This window comes from Macaca fascicularis, chromosome 1 (genome assembly GCF_037993035.2).
Source record: "Macaca fascicularis isolate 582-1 chromosome 1, T2T-MFA8v1.1".
NCBI classification, from domain to species: Eukaryota; Metazoa; Chordata; class Mammalia; order Primates; family Cercopithecidae; genus Macaca; species Macaca fascicularis.
In genome coordinates this window covers 70,608,683-70,625,000 of record NC_088375.1, presented here as the reverse complement: position 1 = coordinate 70,625,000, position 16,318 = coordinate 70,608,683, and the positions used below count along the sequence as shown (strand labels likewise).

At 44.6% G+C, this 16,318-nt stretch overlaps 1 long non-coding RNA gene across 1 annotated transcript in view; it reads left to right on the top strand.

Annotated features, from left to right (window-relative positions):
• Positions 1–5,555, top strand: part of LOC102129996 (spermatogenesis-associated protein 45) — a 33,401-nt gene extending 27,846 nt beyond the window's left edge. Inside the window, exon 3 of the long non-coding RNA XR_006699661.2 lies at positions 3,018–5,555. This is a non-coding gene — a long non-coding RNA (spermatogenesis-associated protein 45). The remainder of the gene's footprint in view (positions 1–3,017) is intronic.
• The last annotated feature ends 10,763 nt before the right edge of the window (positions 5,556–16,318 follow it).

Here is a 16,318-nt window from a genome sequence, read left to right as displayed (position 1 = left end):
GAACCCCAAGGGAAAGAAAGGTAAAAGAGGGGCGAGGGATAAAAGACCAAATATTGGGTACAATGTACACTGCTCGGATGATGGGTGCACCAAAATCCCAGAAATCACCGCTACAGAACTTACCCATGTAACCAAAATCCACCTTTACCCCAAAAACTACTGAAATAAAACATAAACAAAAGAAACCACCCTATCTAAGCAGCACTCCTCAACACTCTACAATCCCTTACCCAGCTTTCTTTTTTACCACAGTGTTTATCACTCCCTAATGAAGGCCAAGCTCCTTGAAGGCAGGGATGGTATCTGCTTTTTTCACTACTTTATCCTCAGTCCCTAGAACAGTGTCTAGCACAAATTAGGAACTGAGGAAACATTTCCTGGCTGATTGAATAAATGTTGGGACATGGAATATACTTTCCCAGAAGTAGTGGTAGAACTTACCTCATTCCTCTCGAGACCAATAGCTATGTCCTTGGGCAGTGGCTCACAAACTTAAGAGTTTCTCGCCGCAACCTTAGATGGTTGCTGTGGAATAATCTTTAGAAATGCAAGACAGTAATAATACAGTATATTTATCCAGCCTGACCAACGTGGTGAAACTCCGTCTCTACTAAAAAATATAAAAATTAGCCAAGCATGGTGGCACATGCCTGTAGTCCCAACTACTTGGGAGGCTGAGGCAGGATAATTGCTCGAACCCGGGAGGTGGAGGTTGCAATGAGGCAAGATTGCGTCATTGCACTCCAGCCTGGGCAACAGAGTGAGACTCCATCTCAAAAGAAAAAAAAAAAATACAGTATATTTTGCTGGACATATTCCATAAGAATTGGAAGGCACTGTATTCTTTTCCTTTGCATACCTGTGCGAGAGGAAGAAACACTCATTTACTCTTTATTCTTTCAACAAATACATGTGAGTGCTTACTTTATGTCAGGCACTCTTCTATGTGCTTGTCAATACAGTGATGAATAAAATTTTACCTCAGAAAGCTTAGGTTTTGGTGTGCTGGCTCACGCCTGAAATCCTAACACTTTGGTAGGCTGAGGCAGGAGGATCCCTTGAGCCCAGGAGTTTGAGACCAGGGTGGGCAACTTAGAGAGGCCCCGTCTCTATTTCTTAAAAAAAAAAAAAAAAAGCTTACATTTCATTGGGTAGAGCCAGATAAACAAGTTAAAAAATAGTAAATGTCAGCTGGGTACAGTGGCTCGCGCCTGTAATCCCAGCACTTTGGGAGGCAAAGGCGGGTGGATCATCTGAAGTCAGGAGTTCAAGACCAGCCTGACCAACATGATGAAATCCCACAAAAATTAGCCGGGCATGGTGGTGCACGCCTGTAATCCCAGCTACTCTGGAGGCTGAGGCAGGAGAATCGCTTGAACCCGGGAGGAGGTGGTTACAGTGAGCAGAGATTGCACCACTGCACTACAGCCTGGGCAACAAGATCGAAACTCCGTCTCAAAAAAAAAAAAAAAAGTAAATGTCAGATCAGATAGTGATAAATGAGTAAGAGCTATGGGGAAACAGAAAACAGCAGGGTGGGGGATAGGAAGTGTTGGATGGAGGGTGTATTGCTGCCCATAGAACTTACTATTACTATGCAGGGCGTGAGGGATGACCCAGGACTCCTGGGTTCCTTGAGGAGTCCAGTGTAAACAGGGATAAGGGACAAAATGAGATTAGTCCTGATGGTCGAACCTAGTGGTGGTCTAACCTGGTGGGGAGGCCTGTGTGTTGAGGGGAAGGAATGTTACAGATTTCTCATAGAGTATTTGGAGTTCTGGGAGCTCCTCTTTGCTTCTATTAATAATGACGTGAAGACTAGGAAAGAAGTTCTTTTGGAGATTTCCAGGTCCTCTTTTCAATCTTCCACTTGGAGATGTGGAGCCCAAAAGAGGGGCAGTTTATTTAAATACATAGAATTAAAAACACCTGGGTTCAAGTTTTGCCTCTGTCATTTGCCTCTGTTCAAGTGCTGGGATTACAGGCGTGAGCCACTGTACCCAGCTGACATTTACTATTTTTAAACTTGTTTATCTGGGTCTACCCAATGAAATAAAGATACTATACTAAAAGCATACTATCATGCTTTTAGTAATTTGACTTTTTTTTTTTAGGAGGCAGAGTCTTGCTCTGTCACTGGGGCTGGAGTGCAGTGGTGTGATCATGGCTCACTGTATCCTCAACCTCCTGGGCTCGAGCGATCCTCCCACCTCTCAGCCTCTCGAGTAGCTAGGACTATAGGCATGTGCCACCATGCCTGGCTAACTTTTGTATTTTTTTAATAGAGACTGAGTTTTGCCATGTTGCCCAGGTTGGTCTCAAATTCTTGACCTCAAGCAATCTGCCTGCCTCAGCCTCCCAAAGTGCTGGGATTATAGGCGTGAGCCACTGTGCCCAGCCATTTGGTGTTTTTTGTTTTGTTTTTTAATTTATTGAGTCTCACTCTGTCACTTTGTCACAAGCTATAGTGCAGTGGCCTGATCTTGGCTCACTGCAATCTCTGCTGGCCGGGGTTCAAGTGATTCTCCTGCCTCAGCCTCCAGAGTAGCTGGGATTATAGGTGTGCGCCACCACACCCGGCTAATTTTTTGTTTGTTTGTTTTTTGAGACAGAGTCTCGCTTTGTCGCCTAGGCTGGAGTGCAGTGACGTGATCTCAGCTCACTGCAAGCTCTGCCTCCCGGGTTCAACCGATTCTCCTGCCTCAGCCTCCTGAGTAGCTGGGACTACAGGTGTGTGCCACCACGCCCAGCTAATTTTTGTATTTTTTTTAGTAGTGATGGGGTTTCACCATGTTGGCCAGGATGGCCTCGAATTCCTGACTTCAGGCGATCCACCGGCCTCGGCCTCCCAGAGTGCTGGGATTACAGGTGTGAGCCACTGCGGCCGGCCCATTTGGTGTTTCTAAACCGTAGTTCCTGTATCTGAAACACAATACTCTGCCCTCCAGGGTTATTTTAAAAACCATGAAATGTATTATAAGTTATATAACAAATACTTTTTATTTTTTATTTTTCAGATAATGCCATATTTGGATAAAGTGCATCTCCAGAGACAAAGACACACAGAAATACCTTCTCTTTGATTCTTCGTCAGTGTGCCTAAATTATTTACAAATTATTAATTATAAACAAAACTAAACAAAAGTATTCACTAGATCCCTCAAAAAACATTAAGTCACATAAAACATATTACATCTTTATTCATTCCGTTCTGTTATTTAGACTTAGATGATTTGAAGAGAGGATTTGAGTTTTTTAGATACTTTCAAAGATGAATTCCTAAGAGTTTACTTTACAGTGATTCCCCCCTGCAACTTTTTTTTTTTTTTTTGAGACGGAGTCTCGCTCTGTTCCCCAGGCTGGAATGCAGTGGCACGATCTCGGCTCACTGCAACCTCCGACCCCTGGGTTTAAGCGATTCTCCTGTCTCAGCCTCCTGAGAAGCTGGGACTACAGGCTCATGCCACCATGCCCAGCTAACTTTTGTATTTGTAGTAGAGATGGCATTTCACCACGTTGGTCAGGCTGGTCTTGAACTCCTGACCTCAGGTGATCCACTTGCCTTGGCATCCCAAAGTGCTGGGATTATGGGCGTGAGCCACCACGCCTGGGCGATCTTCTCCTTAGTAATCTAAAATGTTTAAATAGTAGTTTATATTTGTTTCTATAACTCAGTGGAATATATTGACCAACCCCACTGATCAGGTTGAAGGCTAAAAAGTTAACACTTGCTTCTAAATGATAGATTAACTTCCTCTGTTAAAGTTATAGTTTTGATGATTTGAATAAGGAGATATTTGAGAGGCTAATATAAGGTGCCTAGAGACAGGGCTTTCTGTTACATTACATTGTCCATCCCCACAGTGGTGATGGTTAGAATTATCTCATGGCCGCATCCTGTTTGGCTATTATCACCTCTGTTTCATTGCTTCTTGGATCACAGTCTTTTCACATCTTTTTTTTTTTTTTTTTTTTTTTAGACGGAGTCTCGCTCTGTTGCCCAGGCTGGGGTGCAGTAGTGTGATCTTGGCTTGCTGCAACCTCTGTCTCCCAGGTTCAAGCAATTCTCATCTCAGCCTCCTGAGTAGCTGGGACTACAGGTGTGTGCCACCATGCCAGGCTAATTTTTTGTATTTTTAGTAGAGATGGGGTTTCACCATGTTGCCCAGGCTGGTCTCGAACTCCTGACCGTGGGTGATCTGCCCGTCTCAGCCCCACAAAATGCTGGGATTACAGGCATGAGCCTCTTCAAATTTTAACTTGGCTTATGTTCCTTTATGTGGTTAAGAACCTAGTCCATATGCCAAGCAGAGCACTGCCTGGGCTGGAACCCAGAGCTTCTTGGCATTTGTATTTATTTCAATAAGACACTCACTTTTTTTTTGGTTGCCCTCTACTTCCACAGGAAGCTCAGATTCATAGAAAGCCAAAGCGTTCTGATATTTGAAGGGATATGGATAAGCCAGCTGGCTTAAAACCCTATGTCAGCCAGAACTATATAGTAGGGCACAGTGTGGATAAGACTCATCCACCATGAGAATATGTTATAAAAAAATCATAATAAACAACACAGAACTACAGCTAATTTTTCACTTCCCAAAAGGCAAATACCTAGCCAGGCAGTGGTGGCAGATAGCTATAGTCCCAGCTACTCAGGAGGCTGGAGTGGGAGGATCACTTGAGTCCAGGAGTTCAAGGCTGTAGTGTGCTAGGATCATGCCTGTGAATAGCCACTACCCTCCACCCTGTGCAACGTGGCGAAAGTCTGCCTTTTTTTTTTCTTTTTTTTTTTTGAGACAGGGTCTCATTCTGTCACCCAGCCTTGAGTGCAGTGGCATGATCATGGCTCACTGCAGCTGGACCTCCCGGGCTCAGATGATTCTCCATCTCAGCCTTCTGAGTAGCTGGGATTATAAGGGTATGCCATGCTAATTTTTGTATTTTTAGTAGAGATGGGGTTTCGCCATGTTGCTAGTCTTTAACTACTGGCCTCAATCAATCCGCCCTCCTCAGCCTCCCAAAGTGCTGGGATTACAGGTATGAGCCACTTTGTCTGGCCTGTTTTTGTTTGTTTTAAAGCAAATACCTAGTGTCAAGAACTGTAAAGGATTATCCTGGCATGGCGGTCATGGGTACCTATAGAAGACATGCGGCTCCTGGTTCAGAGGCAAAGGATTTTACTACTTAGAGCACAGCAAGGAACACAAGCCTCATGTTCGGGTTGGTTCCCCTTGCCCTCCCCCACTCCCTCAAGATTCACAGGGCGATGTGAAGATGTCCAGGTAGATGCCACACACGCGGAGGTTGTGCCTCATAGCTGAGGAATCCTGAGCTTAAAGAAACCCAACCTTTGCCCAGAAGGAGACATTATCTTCATTATAGTGGATGATAAACAGACCTGCCCTCTGCTCCAGAGGGTCACGATCTTCCAAAGAGATTATCTGGAACAAAGGTTGTCAGTGCCTCTGCTCCCTAGATGTGCAGAAACATGGAAGTCCTGTAGAGAATTGTCTCCCCACACTCAGAAGTTCAAATAAAGACTATCAAATACAGTATTATTTCTTTGGCTCTAGCTGGGATGAATAATAGGAAATAAACACATAGGTGGTAAAGGAGTGTCAGGGTATGGACGGTACATTTCTTTTTCTTCTTTTTCTATTTGAGACAGGGTCTCACTCTGTTGCCCAGGCTGGAGTGCTGTGGGGTGATCATGGCTCAATGCAGCCTCAACCTCTCCTGCTCAAGCAATTGTCCCACCTCAGCCTCCTAAGTAGCTGGGAAGACAGGTGTGCACCACCATGCCCAGCTAATATTTTTACTTTGGCTATGTTGACCAGCCTGGTTTCAAACTCCTGGCTTCAAGCAATCCTCCCACCTCAGCTTCCCAAAGTGCTGGGATTACAAATGTGAGCCACCACACCTAGCTGGACAGTACAATTAACACATTCTCTAACCTCAGCTCTCTCTAACCCTATCCACCCTCCTCCTCTGTGTGCCTCTGGTTTTATAGAACTACTTGTGACTCTCTACTTGTGAACTTGCCTTATTCTGTTACCTCCTCTTTACCTAACTTCAATTTGTGCAACATTTAATTTGATACCACCTCCTTCTAGAAACCTTCCCTCACCCTGATCCCACTGTTAAATATAATGAACCCCAAGTTTCTCTTCAAAGAATCAGTATGTTAGCATGTTTTTTTTTTTTTTTTTTTTTTTTTTTTGAGACAGAGTCTGGAGGTATCGCCCAGGCTAGAGCGCGGTGGTGTGATCTCGGCTTACTGCCAGCTCTGCCCCCTGGGTTCACACCATTCTTCTGCCTCAGCTTCCCAAGTAACTGGGACTACAGACGCCCACCACCACGCCCAGCTAAATTTTTTTTTTTTTTTTTGGTATTTTTAGGAGAGACGGGGTTTCACGGTGTTAGCCAGGATGGTCTCAATCTCCTGACTTCGTGATCCACCCACCTTGGCCTCCCAAAGTGCTGGGATTACAAGTGTGAGCCACCGCGCCCAGCCTGTTTTTTTTCTTTTTTTTTTTTTTTTGAGATGGAGTCTTGCTTTGTCACCCAGGTTGGAGTGCAGTGGCGCAATCTTGGCTCACTGCAACCTCCTCCTGGGTTCATGCAATTTTTCTGCCTCAGCCTCCCGAGTAGCTGGGATTACAGGCATGTGCCACCACACCTGGCTAATTTTTGTATTTGTAGTGGAGACAGAGTTTCACCATATTAGTCAGGCTGGTCTTGAACTCCTGACCTCAAGTGACCCACCCACCTCAGCCTCCCAAAGTGTTGGGATTACAGGCGTGAGCCACCACGTTCGGCCAAGTAGGTTATTATGTTCAGCTCTCTTATTCTTTGATTCTCCATTTTAAAGTTTAACTTCCTGGTTCTCTTCCCCCCCTTGCCTCTAGTTTCAGTAAACAACTTTCCTGCTGGTCCTAGTTAGTAGTTCACATCTGTTCCCCTGGTCACCTGCTTCATCCTGACTCATTCCAGTCACCTGCTCTGACCTGAGTCATGCCTGGTCACCCACTCTGACCTAAGTCACCTTTAGTCACCTGTTCCTAACCATCTTTCCCGCCAAACTACTCACCCTGCCACTCCAGCTCATACTCCTGCTCTTTTTAAAATAGCCAATCGGAATTAGCTTAGACTGTGCTGTCCAACCCTAGGCAATAGGGGAACAACACAGCAGTAGGGACTACCTGCATCAGGAATAAGAACTCCTTCGCTTCCCCTGTCCAAGTGTGCTCTTGCCATTGTTCCATCTGTGAGGGGCACCCTTTCTGCAGAAAGTAAAAATTGCCTTGCTGAGAAAATTAAATTTATGTTGGAGTGCTATTTCTTCGTGGCACTGGGGAACAAGCATTTGCATTTTTAACACCACCTTAGGCATTTTCTACTTTATCCTCCTCTATACACCCTACAACAGTCTCAGGCTAAAACCAGAAACTCAAGAGTCACAAGACAATATATCTGTTGGGACTCTGACCTTACCTGAAATGGCAGAAAGTCCACATTCTCTCTACCCACTCCCAGGAGTGTTTCAAATCTGTCAATGCATGGGTTTCCTCAGTAGCACTAAATCACAGACACTTTCCTCCTTTTCTGCCCTGGCTCCCTGCAAAGCCCAAAGGCAGTCTGCTGGCGGAATTCCTTCTTGCTTGGGGAGGTCAGTCTTTTTCTATTTCTAAGGCCTTCAACTGATTGGATAAAGCCAACCCACTTTACAGAGGGTAATGTGCTTCACTCACAGTCGACTGATTTAAATGTTAATCTAATTTACAATATATCTTCACAGAAACATCTAGAATAATGTTTAACCAACTAGCTGAGTAATGTAGCCTCACCAAGTTGACACATCAAATTAACCGTCACAGAAGCTGTCCCACAGAATAACCCTTTACCTTATACTGGGGGATTCTCTGGCATCTGAAAGACCCAGGCCAAAGCTCGTGATTTCCAATTCCCTTCTCTCTGAATTCCACTGGGGTGGATGGACTCTAACCTTACCCATGCCCTTGAGAACCAGAGAGGAGTAGAGGGGGCCCCACATGAAACCCATTATCCTCAGCTCTACGATGTGACTCAGGAAATCCACAGGGCAGCCTCGGTAGGCTTCTGGGAAATTTAGTAAAGAGCAAGGCTGACTGGCACTCTGGAGGAATTGTAAGAAATTTGCTATTTGTGGCTGGGTGTGGTGACTCATGCCTGCAATCCCAGCACTTTGGGAGGCTGAGGCTGGAGGATTGCTTGAGGCCAGGAGCTCAAGACAAGCTTAGGCAACACAGCAAGAGCCCATCCCTAAACATAAATTAATAATATTTAAATAAAAACAAATTTTGTGTCTGGCCGCAATGGCTCATGTCTGTAATCCCAGCATTTTGGGAGGCTGAGGTGGGATGATTGCTTGAGCTCAGGAGTTCAAGACCAGCCTGGGTAACATGGCGAAACCCTGACTCTACTACAAACACAAAAATTAGTCAGGAATGGTGGCCTGTGCCTGTGGTCCCAGCTACTTGGGAGGCTGAGGTGGGAGGATGGCTTGAGCCAGGGAGGCAGAGGTTGCAGTGAGCCAAGATGGTGCCACTGCATTCCAGCTTGGATTGTCCATCTGTCGAGTGAGAGCCCATCTCAAACAAACAAACGAACAAAAAAACATACCCCCCCAAGAAAAAAACCAAATTGCTATTTTATTCACAGCTTTAGATCTTTATTTCTCTTTCTCTCTTTCTTTCTCTCTTTCTCTTTCCTTCTCCTCTCTCCTCTTCTCTCCTCCTTTCTCCTCCTCTCTCCTCCTCTCTCCTCCTCTCTCCTCCTCTCTCTTCTTCTCTTGTCTTCTCTTTTCTCCTCTTCTCTTCTCTTCTCTTCTCTTCTCTTCTCGTGGGGCTGCCCCAAAGGGCCTCATGAGTGCCTGTGCACAACGGCCAGATGGCCTAATTCACACAGCACAATGGGGACACATCCACAGCCTCTCATCTCATGGTCCAGGCTTGGCTCACCCAATGCATGTGGAGTCCTCCTGGGGACCACTGTTGATAATGGCATTCACCAGGACCTACAGAGAATCCTCTTCTGTGAGCAGGTGAATGGTCTCGAAGGCATGCTTGGCAATGCACAAGGTCACGAGTTTCTTGCAGTTGTTGCGGCCGTGTGTCATCATGGAGTGAGTGAGACACTCCACAATGGGGCCCTGAGCTTTGCGGAAGCGTTTGGCAGCATACTGCCCTGCACTGTGAGGCAGGTGCTCGGCATACTTCTTCACTGCAGTGTAATCCTGTAAGGAAACGTCATTGATCTGCACGCACATCATGGGTGCTCCACTTGCCAAAGAGCTTGATGTCTGGGCTGTCTGTCCCCACAGATGCTGCTCTCTCCCATTTGGTCCCTGAGGGCACAGCCTGAGCATCTCTATTGCTTCGCGTGGACCACGTGCTGCCCTGGCACAGACAAGAAACTAGTTATTTCAATGATCGCTTTTAGGCTTCTTAACTTCTATTAATAATAAACGTTTCCATTTGGGTTCCAGATAAGAAAGTGAGAGGAAGCAGATTCAAATGATATTTGCATGTAGAGTCCTTCTATAGGAAGCTACTGATTTCAGAAGGCCCCTGTTAAAATGGATTTCCCTGATAATATGTGTTCGTCAGTCCAGTAAATTTCTGTTTGGTGACAGTATTGCATTGACAAGCTTCGTTGTGGTGGTAGAGGTAGCTGTGTGACATACCTCAAATCCAGAGAGGAACCTTGGTAAATGGGGTTATTGGAGATCTCTTGTGACCTTTGGGGATTGGGGAGAAGTTCCCCTAGGACTTATTTTGTGTGGGGTTTTAGGCTACAATTTCAGACTCGATCCTTTGTTTGATTCCAGTGGGTGTATTCTTTCTGGTCAAATTAATTCCTGACTCCTGACTTTTCTTCTGAGTTTCCAACAAAAGGGTTTTTTTTTTGTTTTGTTTTGTTTTGTTTTTACAGAGTCTTGCTCAGTCACCCAGGCTCAGGTGCAGTGGCTTGATCTCATCTTACTTCAACCCCACCTCCCGCGTTCAAGTGATTCTCGTGCCTCAGCCTCCTGAGTACCTGGGACTACAGGCACACCCACCATGCCTGGCTACTTTTTGTATTTTTAGTAGAGATGGGTTTCACCATTTGGCCAGGCTGGTCTAGAGCTCTATCTCAAGTGATCCTCCCACCTTAGCCTCCCAAAGTGCTGGGATTACAGGCATGAGCCACCACTGCTAGCCTCATCAAGAGGGCTTTTTATAATGACATGAGTATTACATAAGCAGTGAATTGTGGCTATTGATGAATTGCAAGGCATAACTACCCCTAAGGGTTTAATGGCTCAAGACCATCTCTGGGGTTGAGGTTAAGCAATTCCTGGAAAATTCAAAGTTCTTATTCCCTATCCTGACATTTTAAAATCAAGAAAGAAGCCTCAAAATACATGAAAGATGGGAGTGAAAGAGAGGAAGGTAAGTTTTGATCTTAGGAATGGTGGAATTTTGTGGACTGATTGCCTTCTCTATCAGTCAGAGTTTAGTTTTAAGAAACAGAAACCAACCTTGACTAATTTAAACATACAAATTTATTAAATATATTAGGTAGCTCATAATCTCCAAGAGGGTCAAAAACCAGGTTTGTAGGTTATAGAGCTAGAAACAGTGCTCCAAATCAGGTCACAGGGCTGGTCCATGAAGACTCACTGCCTTGGGACACTGGATACAGCTACTAGGATCAATGCCACTACTGCCTCTGAAAATGGGTGCAGTTGCTACTTCCCACACCAGCACAAAGTCCCATGCAGTTGGTTTCTTTATATTCCTGGCTTCTGACTCAAAATCTGGGCTGTGTACCTCTGATTGGTGGAACTTAAGTCATGTATTTGCCATAATAGTGAGGAACACTGGGAAAGTAAGTATTTGGCATTTTCAGTTTCTAGGGTGGAAGATGGGTTCTGCCTCATAAAATGAGGGCTTTCTCACTTTATTATATGAAAAGTAGAACCAAAATATTAAAAAATGTTCATTGTAGTGTATCCCTTGGTTGCCCCCGAGTCAATATGTATCCTTCTTGCCATAAGAATTTAAAATGCTTTCACAAGTTTGATCAGCATCTTCCATAGCCTTCCAGTGTCACATCCTTTAAATTAATTGGAATTTTGCTGCCTGGAGACCTATGCAGGCCATATAACCAATGCCAGATTTCCCTCTCTTCCTTCTTTCCTATTTTCCTTCATTTTCCTAAGGGTCTCTTGATGACAACTACTTCGGGGTATTGATTTTCTCATTAAACAGGGTTCTTGAAAATGCAAGTATCATGACTGGGTGTCATGCCTGTAATTGCAGCACTTTGGGAGACTGAGGCTGGCACATCACCTGAAGCCATGAGTTCGAGACCAGCCTGACCAACATGGAGAAATCCCGTCTCTACTAAAAACACAACAATTAGCTGGGCGTGGTGGTGTGCACCTGTAATCCCAACTACTCAGGAGGCTGAGGCAGGAGAATTGCTTGAACCCAGGAGGCAGAGGTTGCAGTGAGCCAAGATCGTACCAGTGCACTTCAGCCTGGGTGACAGAGAGGGACTTTGTCTCAAGGGAAAAAAAAAAAAAAAAAAAAAGCAAGCATCAGAAACCAAATTTGGCTAATTTTTTTTTTTTTACAGAATCTTGCTCTGTCACCCAGGCTGGAGTGCAGTGGCACAATCATGGCTCACTATAGACTTGACCTTCTGGGCCCAAGCGATCCTTCTACCTTAGCCTCCCAAGTAGCTGGGACCACAGGCATGCACCACCATGCCTGGCAAGTTTTTTAATGTTTTGTAGAGACAGAGTCTCCTTGTGTTGCTCAGGCTGGTCTTGAACTCCTAGGTTCAAGTGATCCCCCTGCCGTGCCCTCCCAAAGTGCTGGGATTATAGGTGCAAGCCACTGTTCCCAGCCAAATTTGGCTAATTTAAGCAGAAAAGGAATTTACTGAAGGATATTGAATAGTTCATAAAATCTCTAGGAGGGATGACAAAACAAACTCATGCCAGTAAACAAAAACCATAGAGACTCCACTGCCACAGACACTGGGCATAGACTGTGTGGCTAACACTGCCAACTTCTGCAAACTAGGCTCAGAATATTGCCATTAAAATCCCTGCCACACTGCCCACGCTTGTGAGCATGGAGTATGCTCAGTCCTGGCTTTTAAAAATCAGTGTCCTGTTTGCAAGAGAGGCTGGAAAGTGATTGCTTGGCGGTTTTAACTTCTATAGTGGGAAGCAGGTTCTGCTTAATAAGGTGAGGCATTCCCCACACAAAGGGAACTCATATATGGGGTGACCAAAAACAAAACAAAACAAAAACAACAAACCTGTCTAATGTCTATCCATGTGAACTGCAAGATCCCTTCTCCATCCCTTATACTTCCCTCATTTATTGCCTATACACTCAGAAGCCAGCCCCCCAATTCAGAGTTCCTGATTTGCAATATTCTTTTTTTTTTTTTTTTTTTTTTTTTTGAGACGGAGTCTCGCTTTGTCGCCCAGGCTGGAGTGCAGTGGCCGGATCTCAGCTCACTGCAAGCTCCGCCTCCCGGGTTTACGCCATTCTCCTGCCTCAGCCTCCCGAGTAGCTGGGACTACAGGCGCCCACCACCTCGCCCGGCTAGTTTTTTGTATTTTTAGTAGAGACGGGGTTTCACCATATTAGCCAGGATGGTGATTTGCAATATTCTAAGGATGGCCTGTGAAGGATGTCACTTAAGCTCATGTAGATAGCAGACTGGGAGGCATTGTGATACTCAGAAAACAGTGCTGGGATGGAAGTCAGGGTATTATAGTTCTAAATGTATAACACATTAGCTGGAAGAATTTATACAATTTAAATTACTTGGGCCTCAGAAGTAATCCACAGAAAAGTCTTGTGCACGAATTAGGCTCTTAGCACTTTCTGTTCTTACATGCTATGCATGGTTCTCAACATGTACAACTTTTTTTTGAGACTGAATCTCGTCTTATGTCTTATTGCCCAGGCTGGAGTGCAGTGGCACAATCTTGGCTCACTGCAACCTCTACCTCCTGGGTTCAAGTGATTCTCCTGCTTCAGCCTCTTGAGTAGCTGGGACCACAGGTGCATGCCACCACGACCAGCTAATTTTTGTGTTTTTAGTAGAGGCAGGGTTTCGCCATGTTGGCCAGGCTGGTTTTGAACTCCTGATCTCAAGAGATCCGCCCGCCTCAGCTTCCCAAAGTGCTAGGATTACAGGCATGAGCCACTGTACCCAGCCTCAATATGTATAACTTAAACTACTGAACTGAGAAATGAGAAGTTATTTGTACCATTTTTAATACCTAAGGCATAAATACTACAGATTTTCATGAATTACAGGAATGCTCACCAAATAAGTCATCTTTTTTGGAGATATGTGTGTTTCAGAATTAGCCAAAGAGGAAGGGTTTCAGGAGGTCTTATTAGGGTATGTTTGCTTGGAGTCCTATGTTTAAACTTGTAGCACTGGTAATCCTTGAATTATCTCATCTCTTTCCATTTTATCTTTTTGACTGACTCTGTAATTATCAGTACTGACTTTGTTATAATTTATAAAGGACAGTGAGATTTGCCTATGCTTGAAAAGCTAAGCTCTAACAAGCATAGAACAGTCTCTGGAAACCCGTTCCAAGTTACTCCGATCCTATAAATGAAATGAAAATTCACATATGCTGCTTTGAAGTATTCTGTCAAAAGCACAAAAGGGCAAGAAAGGGCAAAGGCAAGAAATTAAACTCTAAAGTATGAGTGTCGCTTGACCATGCGAAAACAGGATTTCTCTTTATGTTTAGTTTAGAAGGCAGGCTTGGAGAGGGGAAGGAAATGTACAATAGCAAAGTACGGAAGGGATTATGAAGGAGAATAGTGAACCAGAGGTAAAGAGCAAGCAGCAAAGTGATTAAATGAACTCTTAGTTGCACAATAATGAAAGAAAAGAGCTGATAACACTTCTTTAAAGAAGAATACAATTTCATCTGATTCTTACTCAAATAAAGACAGGAGCTAGAATAAGAGGGCAACCCATCTTTCTGGGACCCCTCTCTGATCCAGAGGGCTTTCTTCCTTTCGCTTATTAAACTTCTGCTCTAACCTAAAAAAAAAAAAAAAAAAAAAGAGCTAGAATAAGAACCATTTTCTTTAGTAAGGAAGGTCACCATATGCTGGGGTGTGTGGGAAGGGAGGCAGCAGATCCCTTTTTGCCTTTCAGTTGAGGAGAGAGGATGTTCCTATAGAATGCAGAAAGACTTGTTCCAGGCCAAAAGAGTTTATTCCTATTTTTCAGAATGGTTCAACATTAGGAAATCTCTGGATGGTATTTAGTAGATTTACAAGTTAAAGGAGAAAAATATGTTTCTCAAAAAACTGTGGAAAGGAGGCCAGGCGTGGTGGCTCACGCCTGTAATCCTAGCACTTTGGGAGGCTGAGGCAGGCGGATCATCTGAGATCAAGAGTTCGAGACCAGCTTGGTCAACATGGTGAAACCCTGTCTATAAAAATACAAAAAATTAGCCAGGTGTGGTGGTGGGTGCCTGTAATCCCAGCTACTCAGGAGGCTGGGGCAGGAGAATCACTTGAACCCAGGAGGTGGAGGTTGCAGTGAGCCGAGATCACGCCATTGCACTCCAGCCTGGGTGACAGAGTGGGACTCTGTCTCAAAAAAAAAAAAAAAAAAAAAATTGTGGAAAGGTATATAATATCCAATATCCATTCCAAAGAGCAGATTGAAAGATAAAATATTTTTCTCAATTGTAGTCAGTTTAAGACTTACTGCTTCCCTTCACTTATTTAAAAATATTTGAGCCACCATTGGCTCATGCCTGTAATCCCAGCACTTTGGGAGGCCGAGGAGGGCGGATCACAAGGTCAAGAGTTCGAGACCAGCCTGAACAACATGGTGAAACTCTGTCTCTACTAAACATACAAAAAAATTAGCTGGTTGTGGTGGCGGGTGTTTGTAATCCCAGCTACTTGGGAGGCTGAGGCAGGAGAATCGCTTGAACTCGGGAAGCAGAGGTTGCAGTGAGCCGAGATTGCGCCTTTGCACTCCAGCCTAGGTGACACAGCCAGACTCTGTCTCAAAAAAATAAAATAAAAAATAAAAAAATTGAGAGCATATCATATTGCAGGCCTTGTTTCAGACTATATAGAAGATGCAAAAACAAACCAAAATTGGTTTGTTCTCAAAAGGCTTGCAATTTCTAAAGTTGGAAAACGCATACACAAGGTAGCTATAGTCAAAAGCATTATGTGATAAGTGTCAACGAATTGGTTTATAGTACTTTGTTGTACATTACTACAGTGTTGCTGCAAAAGAGACTCCAAGGGCCAGTCCTTGGGTCTAGCACAGGAAATAATTGTAGGGGAGTCACAGAGCACAGTGAAGGAAGCAAGTTTATTGGAACTACTCTGTTAGAGAGTAGCGAGTCCAGCTGAGCGCGGTGGCTCACGCCTGTAATCCCAGCACTTTGGGAGGCTGAGGCGGGCGGATCATGAGGTCAGGAGTTTGAAACCAGCCTGACCAACATGGTGAAACCCTGTCTCTACTAAAAATACAAAAATTAGCCAGGTGTGGTGGCGCACACCTGTAATCCCAGCTACTCAGTAGGCTGAGGCAGGAGAATCGCTTGAACCCAGAAGGCAGAGGTTGCGGTAAGCTGAGATTGTGCCACTGTGTTCTAGCTTGGGCGACTGAGCAAGACTCCATCTCAAAAAAAGAGAGAGTAGCCAGTCCTCAGAAAGCAGGAGGAACACACTGTCCTTGGGTAGTGTCTCTACTTAGAAGAAACTATAAGGAGCTATGATTAAACTTGGAATGTGCGGATATGCTCATTAAAGGTCAAGGCTATTGGTACTATAATAAACATTAATCCTTCAAACTAAGCCTACTCATTAATGTTATCTTTGAGTGAAGTGGGCTGCACTCAGGATATCTGGACATTCTGCAGGCTTGGTGGGAGATGTCCTGCATGACCGTAATTTTTTTTTTTGAGATAGTCTCACTGTTGCTCAGGCTGGAATGCAGTGGCGCCATCTTGGCTCACTGCAACTGCCACCTCCCAGGTTCAAGCAATTCTCATGCCTCAGCCTCCTGAGTAGCTGGGACTACAGGCATGTACCACTACACCCAGATTTTTAAAATATTAATATTTTAGTAGAGATGGGGTTTTGCCACGTGGGCCAGGCTCCTGGCCTCAAGCGACCCACCTGCCTCGGCCTCGCAAAGGGTTAGGATTACATGTGCGAATAGTTTGGAATTATAATACTTATGGCTATTTTCAGACCAT